A 17,633-nucleotide genomic window follows, 5' to 3' on the forward strand; every position below is an offset into this window, starting at 1 on the left:
GGAGAGTGCAGAAGTGGTGGGCAGCAAAGATACACCAGAAAGAGCAGTGATAGTGCAGAGGACAGGGCAGAAAACACCACAAGAGGCAATAAGCACTGGAAACCAGCTGTATAAGCACAGTGGAGGGAAGCAGAGGAGGAAGATGGCAGAATGCACAGGAGAGTGGTGCCCAAGTGAGTATTGCTGGGGGTGATTAGGATGATTCTAGTCGCCTGTAACAATCAGTTTGCAGTTTACAGTGCTGTAGATTCATATACTGTGCACACCCCTGATATGTACTGTTGGTGGTTTTCATGTCAAGGGAGGATGTGATCCCTACCCACACACACACAATGCTCAACAAAACAAACTTCACATTAGATTGTTTTTTGACTTAAAGGTAAAAGCTCACATGCCCAGGCGAAAGTTAAGAATACATTAGGAATACACACATCCCATGACCAGCTTGCTTTCAGGGAGGTGAAGGGCGTGAATGTGAATCTACAGAACTTAATGCCGCAAACTGTCAAGTAAAGAGCGATTCCTTTGTAATCAGAGCCTTCAAGAGTAGAGTAGTTAGGCCCAGAAAGCTGCGCAGAATTTGTCGCTCTTGGAGCCCTGACTAAAGATTGCTAAACCAGAAGGCAGAAAAGAAATAATCTATGGTGCACATTGTGGACAAGGGGGCAGCTGGGGGGTCACAGAACATCCGTGACTTGAAGCGTCTTTGATGAAAAACTATTTGTAATGTCAAAGCCCAGATAGATAGACATATACACACACAAACACACAAGAAGAAACCGACTCAAACATACTAAATTATAAGAATATATTTATGCTACAAGGTTTCGGCTTCTGCCTTCCTCCGGAAGTACAAGATTGTTTTCTCAGCGGCTGCACAGCTGACATTGCAGGATTTTTAAAAAGTATCATGAGTAAAGTTTCCATTTGGAATGTGGAATCAATGCAGTCCTGACACCTCTTGAGATATGGAGTAAACAGGTGGTATTGACTGATGTTCAGCCCATCTGGAAGCAATGATTTTAAACAGTAGTTTATATATACACAATGCTACTAACCCGTAAGCATCTGTTCATAGAGTGTAATGCTGTAGATTCACATGCTCTGCATACTCCTGACAGTTTGAGTTTTGGGTTTAGACGTTTGCAGGTGGTTTATCTTCGAAGAATTGTTTCAAGTCACGAGATACAGTGTGACTCCTTCCTTAGGGAGCAATGCTATGAGCACAGATTATATGATAGATTGTTTTTCACACAGTGCGTGATATCAGTATGGAGTGGTGTATGGTGTATATAAGTATTGCTAAAGGAAGCTAGTTAATAAAGAAGAGCTCTGTGGTCAGAACCACATGCTTCCAGGAAGGAGGATTGGGACATGGGAATATACAGCACTTCATGCTACAAACAGATGCTTGCAGGGTTAAGTGGCATTTTCCCATCCTAGCATGTGTTGCTGTAGTTACACATGCTCTGCACAGACTGTAAAGCAGAACCTCCCCTTCCCCCTCCCCCAAAATCCCCTTCAGTGTCTAGCGAGTGAATGATACAGATGTATAATATAGGGTCTTTAAGACCGCTTGGCCAACCACTGCCTGCCTGTCTGGTTTGGATATCCACACAATAATACCTAGTGAATGTGTGTGAGGTTGACCAAGATGCTGCTTTATGTTGGCGAGGGGAATATTTCCCAAGTAGGCTATGGTTGTGGACCACTAGCGTGTTGTGTGCACCCTGGTTACAACAGGGAGGGCTCTTTTAGCTTTGTGGTAGCAAGTTTGGATGCACTGGACTATCCACCTGCCAATGCCTGCTTTAGATATGGGTTGGCCGTTGTGAGATTTAGCAAAGGCTACAAACAGTTGGACTGCTTTGTGAAACGGCTTGGTCCTATCGATGTAGTATGTGAAAGTACGCTTGACAGCTAAAGTATGTAGGGATCTCTCTGCTATGGAGTCTAGATGTGGGGAAAAGACTGGGAGCTCTATAGTCTGCTTGAGATGAAGAGGGGAGACTACTGTAGGGAGGCACTTGGGATTCGTTCCGAGCACCACCCTATCTTTATGAACCTAAATGAAGGGTTCCTGTATTGTAAGAGCGTGCAACACACAAATACATCTGGGAGACATCAGGGCCACAAGGAAGGCCACTTTTCAGAAGTGGCACAGGAGAGGGAAAGAATGTAAGGGCCTAAGAGGGTGCATGAGTTTAGTAAGGACTATATTAAGATTCCACACCAAACGAGCGGGAACTCTTTGAGGAATGACCGTTTCAGGGCCTTCCTTTAAGGCTTGAACAACAGGAATGCAGAAGACGGTAGAATGTGGAGGCTAAATGGAGCCTTAAAGAGGTGTGGGCTATGACTGATTTTTAGAGATGGAGCCAACAGAAGATGATATCATGGACTGCAGGTTTTAGGGTTTCAGGTGTTTGTGGAAGCGGTAGTGCTATGTTATGTTACTGAAATCTCCCCCTATATCGCCATGAAAACGGTTTCATGGCACTATAGGGGGAATCTTTTCCACTTTCCTGCATAGCAGTGTGGTGTTTATGTAGAACTCATGTAGGATGTCCATGCATTCCTGCAGAAGACACAGGTACCTAAATTCTAGGACCTCAGATGCCAAATCACTAGACTGAGCTGTTTGGGGTCTGGTGTCTGATCGGACTATGGTTACGGGTGGAAAATGACTCCGGCCTGGCGGGTAGCTTCTTGTGGGAGGTGATTGAGCTCTAGAGGAGTGCGGAGTATCAGGGCTGTCTGGCGCAGGTGGGGGCTATGAAGAAGAGTCAGAGATGTCTGCTGCATTTTCCATACCTCGAATGGAAGGAGTTGGAGAGAAGGAAAAGTTTAAGCAGAGATCCCCAATTATTTCATCCATAGTGTGTTGACTATGGACTGTAGCAGTGGGTACCTGGACGTGAAGCTTGGGCATTCTGCATTTTCAGAGGTGGCAAAGGGGTCAATATTTAGAGTTCCTCAGCTTTGGAAGTACGGACTGAAAAATTGTAGGTGGAGCTCTCTCTCGTTGACTTGTAAATCCATCCTGCTAAACAGGTTTGTGAGGTTTATGTCCACCCCTGGAACTCTGTCATCAGGGCGCCCAAGGCCAGGTGTTCTGTGCCAACATGGAGAGTGTTAGAGAGCGAGCCCCACCCCCCGTCCCATTATCTGTAGGAAGTTCATGGCAGTCATATTGTCTGTCCTGATGAAGACTAATTTGTCTTGAATGAGCGGAAGAAAAGCTTTGAGGGTGAGACTTATGACAAGACGCTTGAGCTAAGTGATGTAGTTCCCCTGCTAATGAGGGGCCCACACTCCCTGCACAGAGATATGGTTCAAATGCACCCCCTAACTCAACCTGCTTGACTGGCGTCTGTGGTAATGGTAACTTGGAATTACCAAGTGGACTAGCCTACCCTGCAACAGGTTGTTCCACCACTACAGAGAGGAATGTTTAGTGGCCTTAACCAACACTAGATCCTCCTCCTGTGACCACTGGGCTGAAGGGCACTGCTGCAGCAGGTGCGTGGGCAAAAACACCCTACAAACGTCGGAGCCCAACACTGACAAATGTTTATATTTTGGAAACCCAAGGCTCTCTTGACAGCTAAAGGCCTAACCAATGAGAAGAGCAGGTATACCAGATATCCTAGCATGACCCTAGTTCACTGCACCACATAGTTAGCACTCATCGTAGGCTTTTCACTTCCCAAGCTTGTGGTCTCACTCTAGCTGCTGAACCTGCTCTAAGGTCTTTGCTTGTTTTTTAAATTGTTTTTAACTATTTTACCTGATCTTTGCACATTGTTCTACTGCTTTGCACTTGGCAACTCGCCTACGCACCCTTGCATTTTCTGTGCCTCAGCCCCTACCCCAGTCCTCCATGGGCGTGCCTGATTGATGTGGAGGGTAGAGCTGCCTGACTCTCACTCCTGGTTCTGCCGAGGGGAGGAGTCACGGGTTAGCGTTCTAGCACTAACAGCCAGCTGCTATTTAATGGCTATGTCAGTTTCAACGCGCAGCAGATGCGTGCAGCGGGCGCGCCAAAGGCAAGTCTGTCTGCGCTCGTCCGCACCCCCCCCCCTTCCCCCCCCCCCCCGAGCACGAATATATTGGTCCAGGTCCCAATTAATGGAAGTTAGGAATAAAGGGTGCAATACCTCTTCGCTATGTACATTGTCAGGGTCTTTCAACGCTCATTTTAACTGTGACACTTGTCCATTCTCTTATAAACCAGGTCCTAATGCACCATCCAGACTATTTCACTCCCCTAACCGGATCTGTAGTTGAGCTCTCGGGCCCCTCTTCCAACATCAAGGCGTGCCTGCTCAACTGTAGATCGCTACCCCGTAATTCGGGAGATATCTGGCTATCCCTCACAACTCATTCTTGGGACTTAATGTTTCTAACTGAGACTTGGGTAAAAGACTCCTCTAATCTGGACCTTAATCTTGCCATTCACCCTATCCTTTTGTGGGGATTAATCGTACTAGCACCAAGGCAGGTGGGGGGATTGCTGTGATCTTACGCTCAGGCTGGAATATCTTCTCTAGGAAACTCTCTAACATTGGCCCTTTAGAAGCCATGTATTTTAGCATCTCGGAAGCCGCGAATTTTATCTTGGCAGGTATTCTTTTATACAGACCTCCTGGTTCTTCCCCTCAATCTCTCACTGATTTATATACCACGGCTGCTGACCTTTCGCTTAAGCACTCCCACTTCACTATATTAGGGGATTTTAACTTGCATGTGGATGATACCTTGTGCACCAAAGCGGGGCTGCTCCTGGACACCATGGAGGGCCTCAATCTTACCCAGCGGCTTAGTAGCCCCACACATCTGGCCGGCCATACGCTGGACCTATTGTTCACCAATCATCCAAATCTGACAACAACATCTCCCTTACCTCTCACCTGGTCAGACCATTTTCTAATCCCTTTTAGTCTGGCTACTATCCCTTGCTCTGACATTCCAGTTAAGGCCAGGGACTATGGTAGGAAATGGTTCAAAATCACTTGCTCATCGCTAGACCCCGCACTTTCCAATTCCTCTTGGCAGTCAGTAGGGGATCTAGACACTGATGTCTCGAAGTTTAATGGCCGGCTATCCTCAGCCATTGACGCCATCGCCCCTCTGCGACCGATAGTTTCCTCTAGGTTAAAACCTTCAGCACCTTGGTTCTCCCCCACCTTGCCTGCTGAGAAGAGCCATTGTAAAAAGCTTGAGTGGAGCTGGAGACAATCCTATGATCCAGAGACTAAAGCTACTTATAGAGCTGCCATTAAGAAATTCCACAAATTGAAACGTACCGTAATGAGAGAGCACTTTATCAAGCAAATCAGCTCTGCTGATAACTCCTCAAAAACTCTGTTCAAAATAGTGAAAGAGTTTTCCAAACCAACTGCATTAGCTAGCTTGACCTGCCCTAGCCAAAGTCTCTGTGATGGTCTATCTGACTTTTTTCATGAAAAAATTATAGATATTTTTTATACGTTCAACCTGTCCCTGGCCACCCTGGTTCTTGACTCCAGGGCTTCCAAAGAGGAGGTATTTTACGTCTTTAAAACTATCTCGACTGATACCTCTTTGCAAAAAATGTTGGCATGCAAATCAGGCTCCCCTCTGGACCCTTGTCCGGCACAATTATTCAGTTCACTCACCCCTCTTACCATTTCTCCGTTGAATATGATCTGGAACACCTCATTACAAACTGGTCATTTCCCTACGTCTTGGAAACAGGCCATACTTATCCCAATTTTAAAAAAACCTGAAGCCGACCCATCGGTGTTCAGTAACTACCGGCCCATCTCCCTTTAACCTAAACCAGCCAAAATACTGGAGAAAGTAGTGCAAGTGATTAACAATAAACTAGAGGAGCTAGTTGAATAAAACAGTGTGGGAAAACAAAAATATTTTATAAAAGAACCCTCACTCAGCAACCTGGTTGGTGACTTGCTTCATCATCGGGTTCCCACCAAAGAGGCTGAGTGCCTCCCTGGTGTGCTACAATGCCGGAGTTACAGCGGAGCGGGTTTCTTGAGGGAGTGGTAGTGGAAAGTGTGAAAGAAATATTAAAAGGTGGGGGAGACTCTGGGTTACGCTGGGGCAAATGGTTGCAAAGCGGAACATTGCCCGTCTGTGGGGAGCATCGACTCCACCTAAACTGGCGGACTGGCAAAACGATATGGACTGGTGCATGCTACAGGAAAAGGCGGTATATACGGCGCGAGGGTGCCCACGGAAGTGGGGGGAGGTGTGGTCACTGTGGAACACCTTCCGAGGGGACATAGTTGAGCATCCGCAGGCCCGGCTGTCTGGCCTGGAGATTCCGGTCTAATCAATGGCTGGTGCCCGACCTCAAGCATATTGGTTTAGTCTTCCTGCTGTCTCTGTAAGTTCCCGGTGCTGTGACACCCCAGATGTGATTGCACTGTTAAGACCAGTCTTTTGTTATGTTTTTAAAACTAATAAAAACATTTTACAAAAAAAATATTAAAAGGTGGCTGGTTTTAACCAATAATGATTTATTCTAGGTAAACCAACGACCATTAAAAGCCAAATGGGACGGACAAAAACTGGCTGGTAAGGGTAACCAGAGTGGTCCGGTTTTAAAATAAGTGAAAGGATATGGTCAACATGTTTCTGCTTGTATTGCAAGTTAGCTAAGCATTCTTCAGGACCAGTTGAAATTCCACGGCGGTATGCGCACGCTAAGGCGCACCCTAGCCTGTGGAATCGTGCTCCCGCGGTGGACCTGCCATTGTCCTACTCGGACCGAGTAGGACAATGGCAGGTCCACCGCCGGAGTGTGCGAGCATGGAAATACTATAGCTCACTACCCCCCTCTCGGACTCATGACGTATAACGCACACTGGATACGAAATTTAGTGGCCCAGGAAAATACCAGGAGGCCAATCGGTAGAACCATAAGTTTTACCACAAGCACGATTCCACAGGTTAGGGTGCGCCTTAGCGTGCGCATACCGCCGTGGAATTTCAACTGGTCCTGAAGAATGCTTAGCTAATTTTTAAAAATGTGTTGTAGTGTCATGCGTTGTAAGTGTAGTGCGTAAAAATTACTATTCTAACTCCAGGGGGTGCAACAGTAGGGTAAGTGTTGGATAGTATAGGGGTAAAAATTACTATTCTAACTCCAGGGGGTGCAACAGTAGGGTAAGTGTTGGATAGTTTAGGGGTAAAAATTACTATTCTAACTACAGGGGGTGCAACAGTAGGGTAAGTGTTGGATAGTATAGGGGTAAAAATTACTATTCTAACTCCAGGGGGTGCAACAGTAGGGTAAGTGTTGGATAGTATAGGGGTAAAAATTACTATTCTAACTCCAGGGGGTGCAACAGTAGGGTAAGTGTTGGATAGTATAGGGGTAAAAATTACTATTCTATCTCCAGGGGGTGCAACAGTAGGGTAAGTGTTGGATAGTGTAGTGTAATATTATGCGTTGTAATGGTAGGCGTTGTAATGGAATGCGTTGTAAAGGTAGTTTTTAAAAATGCGTTGTAGTGTCATGCGTTGTAAGTGTAATGCGTTGTAATGGATTTTGCGTTGTAAAAAATGCGTTGTAAGTGTAGTGCGTTGTAAAAGTTGCGTTGTAAAGGTTGTTCCCCGCGTTAACGCAATCGCTATGCGAGAATCTAGTAAGAGGGGCATTTCAAAGTGCACCCAAAAGTGGATTGCATGGCGAGCACGTGCACAATAACGTGCATCGTGCCGCCATGCAATCCGTTTGGGGAAGCGCTTCAGCCCACTGGCGCGTGCACGTGTAGCCACAGCCTCGGCATCATACTTCAAAGGGTCCGCTCCCCCGCCCCGCCAAGCGCGCGCGCCACGCTCCGCCACGCTCCGCCGCGTCTCGCCGGAATTGTAAACATATGACAAATTTGCTTTCACTTTCGCGCGGCGGGCGCTCGCGTCTGGACCACTTTAGAAGCCGGGCTGGTCTTGTGTCTATGATCGCGATCGGTTTCACTTTCACGGCGGCCGCGCGGCATTACTACCCTGCTTTTTCCCCTGTATGAATCAGGCCAGAAAACACATTTCACCAAAGCCCTAAAAGATACCTTGTCCCAGGAGCACTATTGTTTCCGCTGTACATTTCAAAAGCTTCCTTATCCAATTTGCTAACACCGCCATCTGCCTTCCTCTTGCCTGCTCTTTGAGCGGTCCTCCCCCACCGCGTCTTGCCGTAACTGTAAACATATGACATATTTGCTTTCACTTTCGCGCTGCGGGCACTCGCGCCCTCACCACTTTAGAAGCCGGGCTTGTCCTGCTTGTGTTCTGTTGTCCGTGTTAACTTTAGCCCCTTCTCTCCTCGTGCTGGCCATGCTGTAAATTCACTGCTTCCGTCCCCCCTCCCGTTGTCTGTATTGACCACCTCCCTCATCCTCTACCTTTTCTGGGCGCTTGATGTGTTTTTTTTTATTAGAGAAACGTTGGGAAACAGGACCTCATCCGCGATGATCTATCGCCATGGAGCGTTAGGGATAGGACGGCAGCTGCCAGCGGTCTCAGCAGCTCCTCCTGATGCAGAGTACATGTAAAGTACCTGAGCAGATAGAGCACGGTCACCACAGAGCGCGAGTTCACCAGAAAGCGCAAATTCACTGCACAATAGCCATGGCAAGAACAGAGCCCCGCGTTATGGTGGGTGCTTACAACTGTGTGCCTGGAGCTGAGTGGCAACGGTCAGGCCGGCAACAAACAGCAATAACTGCTATGCCTGCTTTAGTGAAAACGAATAGTTTCTTACCTGTCGGTGTAGTTTAGCAGCTTGAAGATCTTTCTGGATTCACTATGCTGTGCATTATTCCGCGATCTGGTGGTTGGGTCCGGATTCGTAGTCTTTCTTTTTTCTTTTTTTTTTGCAGCCCAGGTGGGCGTCGACGTCCCACCATTTGGTGTACCTCTCGTGACGTCGGCGTGCTTCCTGCGGAAGTCCCACTTTTGGGGCGCCATCTTCGGGTTCTTTTTTCCCTTCCTCTTTTTTTTTTTTCAACCCTAGGCGATTTAGTAATTTCCCTTTTATATATCCTTTCAGTATTATCTTGTTATTTTAGTCTTTGTCCTTCCACCTTTTTCTCCTGCCTCATCTTCCTGGCGGAGGTGGGTGGGTTCGCTAGTGAATCCAGAAAGATCTTCAAGCTGCAAAACTACACCGACAGGTAAGAAACTATTCGTTTTGCAGCGTGAATCTTTCTGGATTCACTATGCTGTGCATAGATTTTGTAGCGGTTTCTTATCTCTGTGGCGGCTGGGTGGAAGATGAGCGTTGGTCGTTGAATATATGTTGGAGCACCTTCTGTCCTACTTGTGCTTCCTTGTTCATCTGTATATCCACGCAGTAGTGCTTGGTGAACGTGTGCACCGAAGCCCATTTTGCCGCCAGGCATATGTCTTGAATGGGTGTATTTGCCAGAAAGGCAATTGTTGCTCCCTTCTTCCTTGTGGAGTGGGCCCGTGGCCCCTCGGATAGTTCTTGCCCTGCCTGTTTGTGGCGGAATTGTATTGTTAGTGCAATCCATCGTGCGATGGTGCCTTTTGTCACTGGTCTACCCTGGAAGCTCGTTGCGAAGGACACAAAAAACTGCTTGGTTTTCCTGTGTTCTTTGGTTCTCTCGATGTAGTGCATCACCGCCCTTCTAGCGTCTAGAGTGTGCAGTGCCCTTTCTTCGCTTGTTGCTGGGTTCTGAAAGAAACTTGGTATTTGAATTGTCTGATTTATATGGAATGCTGACACCACCTTTGGCATGAAGTGTGGGTCCGTTCTCATTACGACTCTGTCCTTGTGTATCTGGATGTAGGGCTCTTGCAGCGTTAGCGCTTGCAGCTCGCTTACTCTGCGCAGTGAGGTTATTGCCACCAGAAAGGCTGTCTTCATTGTTAGCATTTGAAGGGAGGCCTTGTGAATGGGCTCAAAGGGCGCCTTCATAAGTTCCGTAAGGACTATGTTTAGGTTCCATGCCGGAGGCGGCATCCTCTTTGGTGGCGCTATTCTTTTTGCCCATTCCAGGAATCTCCTTACTACTCGTGACGTAAAGAAACTCCCTCCTGTCTCACCTTGTGTGTAAGCTACGATCGCCGCTAGGTGGACCCTCAGCGAGGATGAGCATAGATTAGCCTTTAGCAGGTGTGTGAGGTATCTAAACACCGTTGATTCCCTTGTCAATTTATTTTGCAGTTTATTTTTGCTGCACCACATTGTGAACCTTTTCCACTTTTCCCCATAACATTTTCGTGTTGTTGGTCTCCTTGCCTCCCGCAGCACTCGCATAGTGCTTTGAGGTAGTTTAAGGTGTGCAAACTCTATGTCTTCAGGAGCCAAGCTGCCAGTCCGAGGCTCTCTGGCTCTGGGTGTAGAACATCTCCGTTCTGCATGGAGAGCAAGTCCTTTCTTTTTGCGAATTTGTGTGGAGGTCCCTGTGCCATTTCCACTATTTGTGAGTACCAGGTCTGTCTTGCCCACTGTGGTGCCACCAGGATCATTGTCATGTTGCTGGTCTTGCACTTGAGTACACTGTGTATCAGTGGTATTGGTGGAAAAGCGTATACAAATGTCCTTGACCAACTTATCCATAGGGCATTCCCCTGGGATTGTTTTTCTGGTTGTCTGGATGCGAAGTTTCGGCATTTTGCATTCAGGTGTGTTGCAAACAGGTCTATTGTCGGTGTACCCCACCTTTTGAATAGCCTTTGCGTCTCCTGTCCATTGAGCTCCCACTCTTGGGTTGCCGAGGTCTGCCTGCTGAGCCAATCGGCTTCCACATTGTCTTTCCCTGGTAGGTGTATGGCCAGCAGGTCTATTTTGAGTGGGATGGCCCATCTCCAAATCTCTTGTGCCAGAGTGGAAAGGGGGAACGATTGTGTTCCTCCCTGCTTGTTGATGTAGAACATTGTTGTAGAATTGTCCGTCTGTATCAACACTTTTTGGTTGTATAGCTGCCTCTGGAAGGCCTTCAGGGCTAGCAGTACGGTGTTCAATTCCAGGTAGTTGATGTGTCTGACCGCATCTGCTGGAGTCCACAGACCCCTCACTCTGAGCTTGTTCATGTGAGCTCCCCATCCTATCTGGGATGCGTCTGTGGTGATGGTCACAGTTGGGCTTGGTGGTGTTAAGGGCTTTCCTATAGTTATGTTCTCCCTGTTTCACCATGCTATCTCCTCTTGCACTGCGTGCGTAACAACCACTAGATCCTCCCAACTTACGCTTGCCTGTGACCATTGCTGTTGCAGCCATTCCTGGAATGGTCTCATGTGAAGCCGTACATTGGGGACTAGGTGGATGCATGACGCCATCATCTCCATGATCTTGCTCGCTGTTCTCACTGTCAGAGCTTGCCCCTTCTGGTAGAGGCGCGTCTCCTTCAGCAGGGCTATTGTTCTCTTGTTGCTGGGCATCACCGTTCTGTCTATGGTGTTGATCTGTGCCCCCAGGAATATCTTCACCTGCTCTGGTTTCATTGATGATTTCCCCCAGTGTATTGAGAACCCCAGGTTCGTTAGTGTCCTTGTGACCTGCTGTGCGTGTTCCTCGCATTTTTCGCGTAAACTTGCTTTTATTAGCCAGTCGTCGAGGTAAGGATACACATGAATCCCTTCCCTCCGCAGGTACGCTGCTACCGCTGCAAGGCATTTTGTGAAAACCCTTGGTGCGGACTTCAGCCCGAATGCCAGGGTTGTGAATTGGTAGTGATCTTTGTTGATTGTGAACCTTAACAGTTTTTTGTGCTGCCTGTTCATTGGGATGTGCAGGTAGGCGTCTTTGAGATCCACTGTGGACATGAAGTCCCCGTCTCCCATCTGTGGGAGTAGTTCTTGTAGGGATGTCATTTTGAATTTTTGAGTCCTTACGTACTTGTTTAGGAACCGTAGATCCAGGATGGGTCTTAGTGTCTCGTCCACCTTTGGTACCAGGAAGTAGTTTGAGTACACTCCTTTGTTCCTCTCCTTGAAAGGTACTGGTTCTACAGCCTCCTTTTGGAGCAGCTGTAGTGCTTCCTCTGCGAGTTGTGCTAGCTCCTGTCTTGAGTGTTCCCTTCTTTTTGGTTTTCTGTTTGGAGGGCTCCTTTCCAACTCTATGCAGTATCCGTACTGAATGATGTTGAGTATCCATTTGTCTGTAGTTATTGCTTGCCATTCCCGGAGGAAAAGCCTCAGTCTTCCGTCTACTGGTGTTGCATGCTCGTAGGCGTTTGGTTTGTGTACCCCCTCCATTTTGTTCTTTTTGTGCACCACCCTCGGAGGTATATTGTGGGTTTGCCATCTTCTTCGGACAAAGTCACTTTGAGGTGGGTTGGTCTCCCCCTCTTCTTCTTTGTCCTCGTCTGTTCCCCCTACCGCGAAAGGACTGGCCTCTAGGCTGGTACTGCCAGTCTTGTTTCTGCCGCCCCTGTTGGCCGTGGCACTCGCCTTGCTGGAAACTTTGGTGTGACGTTCCCGGCTGGTTACCTCCCCTTCCGTAAGGTCTCCCAGTCGGGGTACCTCTTCGCATCCCCCTGAATTGCAGGGCCCCCATGGACCTTGCCGTCTCATTCTCTTTTGAGTTGGGTGAGCTTCTCATCCACCGGTGCCCCGAACAGTGTCTCCCCGTTGAAAAGGGTATTCAGTATATTATTCTGGACCTCTTGTTTGAATCCTAAAATTCTGAGCCAGGCCTGCCTCCTTTCAGTGATTCCTATCGCCATCAGTCTGCTTGATGTCTCTTCCCCGTCCAATGCCGTCTTAAGGCATGAGTTAGCTATATTCTTCCCCTCTTCCACTAGATGGGAAGCCCTTTGTTGGTATTGTTCAGGAAGATGTTTGATTAGGTCCCCCATCTCGTCCCAATGTTGGTACTGGTGCCTGTTCAGTAGCGCATTTGAGTTCGCCATGCGCCAGTGCATTGCGGCGTTCCTCTCTATCTTCCTTCCAGTGAGGTCCATCCTTCTGCTCTCCTTGTCAGGAGGTGGCCCCGAGGTCGCCGGGTGTCCTAGCTCTGGGACACTCCCGCGCCGCACGGCCACCAGCTGCTGCGTGTGCCTCCCCTTCCTCTGTGCCTCGCTGCCCGACTGCCGCCTCGTGACCACGCCCCCTCCTTCGAGCGGCGTGGTCCGTGATCGGCGCTCCTCTCCCTGTGCCCCTGGTCTTTTTGCTGTGCGTATTTGTTTAACTGGCTTTCTCTGTGTTTATTTGTTCAATTGTACTGGTATTGTTTTGATTGCTGTTTCCCCCGCTGTATTGCCTGTCTCTCCCTGCCTGTCGCCGCCCTCCGTCTTCCCTCCCCGCTTCCCGCCACCACCGCCGACCCCGCCCCTTTTTTCATTCTGTTCCCTCCCCGCTCCCGCCTCCCAGCTGCTCCGCCCACCCGCGCACTTCGCCATATATGGCGACCGTGCGAACGCGCAGCGGTCACGCGCAGCGGGCGCGCCGAAGGCAAGCCCGTCTACGCCCGTCCGCGCCTGGACCGCGCCCAGTGCCAGGACCCCTGGCCCTCGAGGACCCCGATCGACCCGCCTGACGTACACCGCCGCCACCCTCATCGCACTCAACACCGGCAGGACCCAGCACACCCACGGACCCTTCAGCTGCCTCGCCTGCCAGTTCACCTGCATCCGGACCTGCCCGGCACCAGCACCTGCCAAGCCGAACACCAGCAGCAACCACCTCAAGTGCATCCTGCTCAACACCCGCTCCGTCCACAGACACGCCATCGAACTCTGGAACCTCCTAGACGCCACAGCCCCTGACGTTGCCTTCATCACGGAGACCTGGATGAACGCCTCCTCAGCGCCCGACATCGCCATCGCCATCCCAGAAGGCTACAAGATCACCCGGAGGGACCGCAACGCCAACCAGGTGGGAGGAGGCATCGCCATCATCCACAAGAACACCATCCGCATCACGACCAGCACTGACAACACCCCACCCTCCGCCGAACACCTGCATTTCCAGATTCACACCGACCCGAAGACCACCCTCAGAGGCACCTTGATCTACCGACCTCCGGGACCACGCACTCAATTCAGCGAGGACATCGCCGACTTCGTCAGCCCGCACGCCCTCCCCTCCGCTGACTACATCCTCCTGGGGGACTTCAACTTCCACCTGGAGAACAACAACGACTGCAATACCAGCACCCTGCTCGACAACCTCGCCAACCTTGGACTCAAGCAGCTGGTATCCACACCCACCCACCTCGCCGGACACACACTCGACGCCATCTTCTCATCCAGCAAAGACATCGCCTTCAGCCACGCCACAGAACTCCACTGGACGGACCACAGATGCATCCACTTCACCTTCAGTAGAACGACGATCCACCACCACCAGCAACAGGTTGCCCGAAGAAGCTGGAACAAGATCACAGCCGACCAGCTCGCCGCTTCCCTGAGCCAGCACCCTCCGGCAAGCTCAGCGAACCCCAGCCAGGCCGCCGACAACCTCTCGAAGTGGATCAGCAAATGCGCAGACGAACTCGCCCCTCTGAGGATCCCGCCCAACAGACCCGGCAATAAGAGAGCCCCATGGTTCACCGACGAACTCAAGAGCTCCAAGAAGAACTGCCGAGCCCTCGAGAAAGCCTGGAGAAAGGAACCCACGCCGGACAACAGGACCACCCTCAAGCTCGCCACCCGGAAACACCACCAATTGATCCGCACCGCCAAGAAAACTGCATTCAAGGACCGGCTGGACAGCAACGCACACAACTGCAAGAAACTCTTCAACATCGTGAAAGAGCTCTCCAACCCCAACGCCGGAAACAACGACATCACCCCATCGCAAGACCTCTGCAACTCCCTCGCCTCCTACTTCCACAACAAGATCACGGACATACACAACAGCTTCAGCACTCAACCGACGCACGCCACGACCGCAGCAACGCCACCCACCACCACCCTCCGCGCCTGGACCCCGGTCAACACCGAAGACACCGTCCACATGATGAACTCCGTCCACTCCGGATCTCCGACCGACCCCTGCCCTCACCACGTCTTCAACAAAGCCGACGCTGTCATCGCACCCCACCTGCGGGACATCATCAACACCTCATTCGACACCGCCACCTTCCCCGAGAGCTGGAAGCACGCCGAACTCAGCGCTCTACTCAAGAAACCTACAGCAGACCCCACCGAACTCAAGAATTACCGCCCCATCTCTCTACTTCCGTTTCCAGCCAAAGTAATCGAAAAGACCGTCAACAAACAGCTGGCCGCCTTCCTCGAGACGACAGATCCCTCGACCCATCGCAGTCCGGATTCCGTGCCAACCACAGCACCGAGACCGCCCTCATCGCCGCCACTGACGACATCCGAGCCCTGATGGACAACGGAGAAACCGCGGCCCTCATCCTCCTAGACCTCTCCGCGGTCTTCGACACGGTCTGCCACCGCACCCTAGTGCAGCGCCTCAGCAACGTCGGAATCCAGGAGAAGGCACTGGAATGGATCGTCTCCTTCCTCGACGGAAGAACACAAAGAGTCCGCCTACCACCGTACAAGTCAGAGGCCACCGAAGTCATCTGCGGCGTCCCTCAAGGATCCTCGCTGAGCCCTACTCTCTTCAACGTCTACATGAGCCCCCTCGCGGCCATCGCACGCCAACACAACCTCAACATAATCTCCTACGCCGACGACACCCAGCTGATCCTCTCCCTGACTAACGACCCCGCCGCCGCCAGAGCCAACCTGCACGAAGGGATGAGAGAGGTAGCCGAGTGGATGACGACGAGCCGCCTGAAACTGAACTCAGATAAGACGGAGGTCCTCATCCTGGGCTCCTCGCCCTCCGCCTGGGACGACTCCTGGTGGCCCCCCGCCCTGGGCACCGCACCGAAACCGACGGACCACGCACGCAACCTGGGTTTCATCCTGGACTCCTCCCTCTCCATGACCAGGCAAGTCAACGCCGTCTCCTCGTCGTGCTTCAACATCCTGCGCATGCTTCGGAAGATCTTCTGGTGGATCCCCACAGAGACCAGGAAGACCGTCACCCAGGCCCTCGTCACCAGCCGACTGAACTACGGCAGCGCACTCTACGCCGGAACCACCGCCAAGATCCAGAAGAGACTCCAGCGCATCCAGAACGCCTCAGCCAGACTCATCCTCGACATCCCACGACATAGCCACATCTCCGGACACCTAAGAGACCTGCACTGGCTCCCGGTCAATAAGAGAATCACCTTCCGCCTCCTTACCCACGCACACAAAGCTCTCCACGATCAAGGCCCGAGCTACCTCAACAACCGCATCAACTTCTACGCTCCCAAACGCCACCTCCGATCTGCCAGCCACGCCCTCGCCGCCGTCCCACGCATCCGCAGAGCCACTACAGGAGGAAGGTCCTTCTCCTACCTGGCCGCCAAGACCTGGAACTCCCTCCCGGCCGACCTGCGCCTGACCCAAGACCACCCCTCCTTCAGGAAGAAGCTCAAGACCTGGCTGTTCGAGCAGTAGCGGCACCCCCCCCCCCCCCCCCCAGCGCCTTGAGACCCTACGGGTAGGTAGTGCGCTCTATAAATGCCTTGATTGATTGATTGATTGACATTAGCCCTTTTTCTGGCCGTGGATACAATAATGGAGTCAGCAGTGACAGATCCCTTGATATATGGAGGGTCCTGTGAGGAGTGTTCGTATTTCTTTTCTGTTCTGGGCATGATGGATCGGCATGTTGCTGGGTACTTGAACGCCTCTTTCCCTTGGTCCATCACACTTTGGAGCATGGGGAGGAACTGGCTTCTAGTTTGGATGGGTAGCAGTGTTTCGAGTAGAAAATCTGCTTTCGGTTTCTCCTCCTCTAGTTTCACGTCAAAAGCTGCAGCCGCGCTTTTGACGACCATGTTGTACGCCCCAATATCATCTGCCGGCGAAGGCCTCGAAGGATATGTCTCTACGGGCTCTTCTGGGTTTTCAGCGTCGAGGTCCTGCCATTCCAGCTCTTGCGTCGTCGACTGTGCCGAGCCGTAGATCGACTGCTCCTCCTCCTCTTCTTCTCCCTCATAATAGAGATCTTCTTCCCCTTCTTCGGGAGCTTTCGACTGCTCTTCGGCGTCGAACTCCTCCTGCTCCTCGACTTCGACGAGAACCATCGCCGGTTTCGCTGGGATTGTGAATCTCTTCATCTTTTCATCAAACTCCTTCTTCCTCTGAAGGATGCTCTCCATCTCCGCCTCGAGCCTTCTCTTTTTCTTCTCCATTTCGGAGGCATGTTCGGCGTCGAGCACTGGTCTTTTTGTCGACACGGCCTTGACTTTCGAAGTCGAACGCCCCACCTCGTGGGCCTGTTTCGACGAACCTTGTTTTTCGGCGGTCTTCGGCACCTGGGAGTCCTTCTCGAAGGATCCGCTGGGCCTATCGTCCTTGGATCCACTCGCGGTTGTCGAAATTTTCGGCGCCGGTGTTCCTTTCGAGGACTTAGACTGTTTTCTTCGAGTCAGTGTCTGGTTTTCGGGGCCCTTTCGGGGGTTTTGTGCTCAACGTCTCTCCTACCTTGTCAGACGTTTTCTTATCGGTCTCTGCGACCGTGAAGTCATCAGGTCCCTCGGCGATGTTGTCTTCATCGTCGGTGGAGAGGCCCAGGTCGTACAGAGACGGGGCCTTACCCTTGCCTTCCATGTTGAAGTTGGCTCTCCTCTGTCTCTC

The sequence above is a fragment of the Triturus cristatus genome, chromosome 11 (genome assembly GCF_964204655.1).
Source record: "Triturus cristatus chromosome 11, aTriCri1.1, whole genome shotgun sequence".
Classification (NCBI taxonomy): domain Eukaryota; kingdom Metazoa; phylum Chordata; class Amphibia; order Caudata; family Salamandridae; genus Triturus; species Triturus cristatus.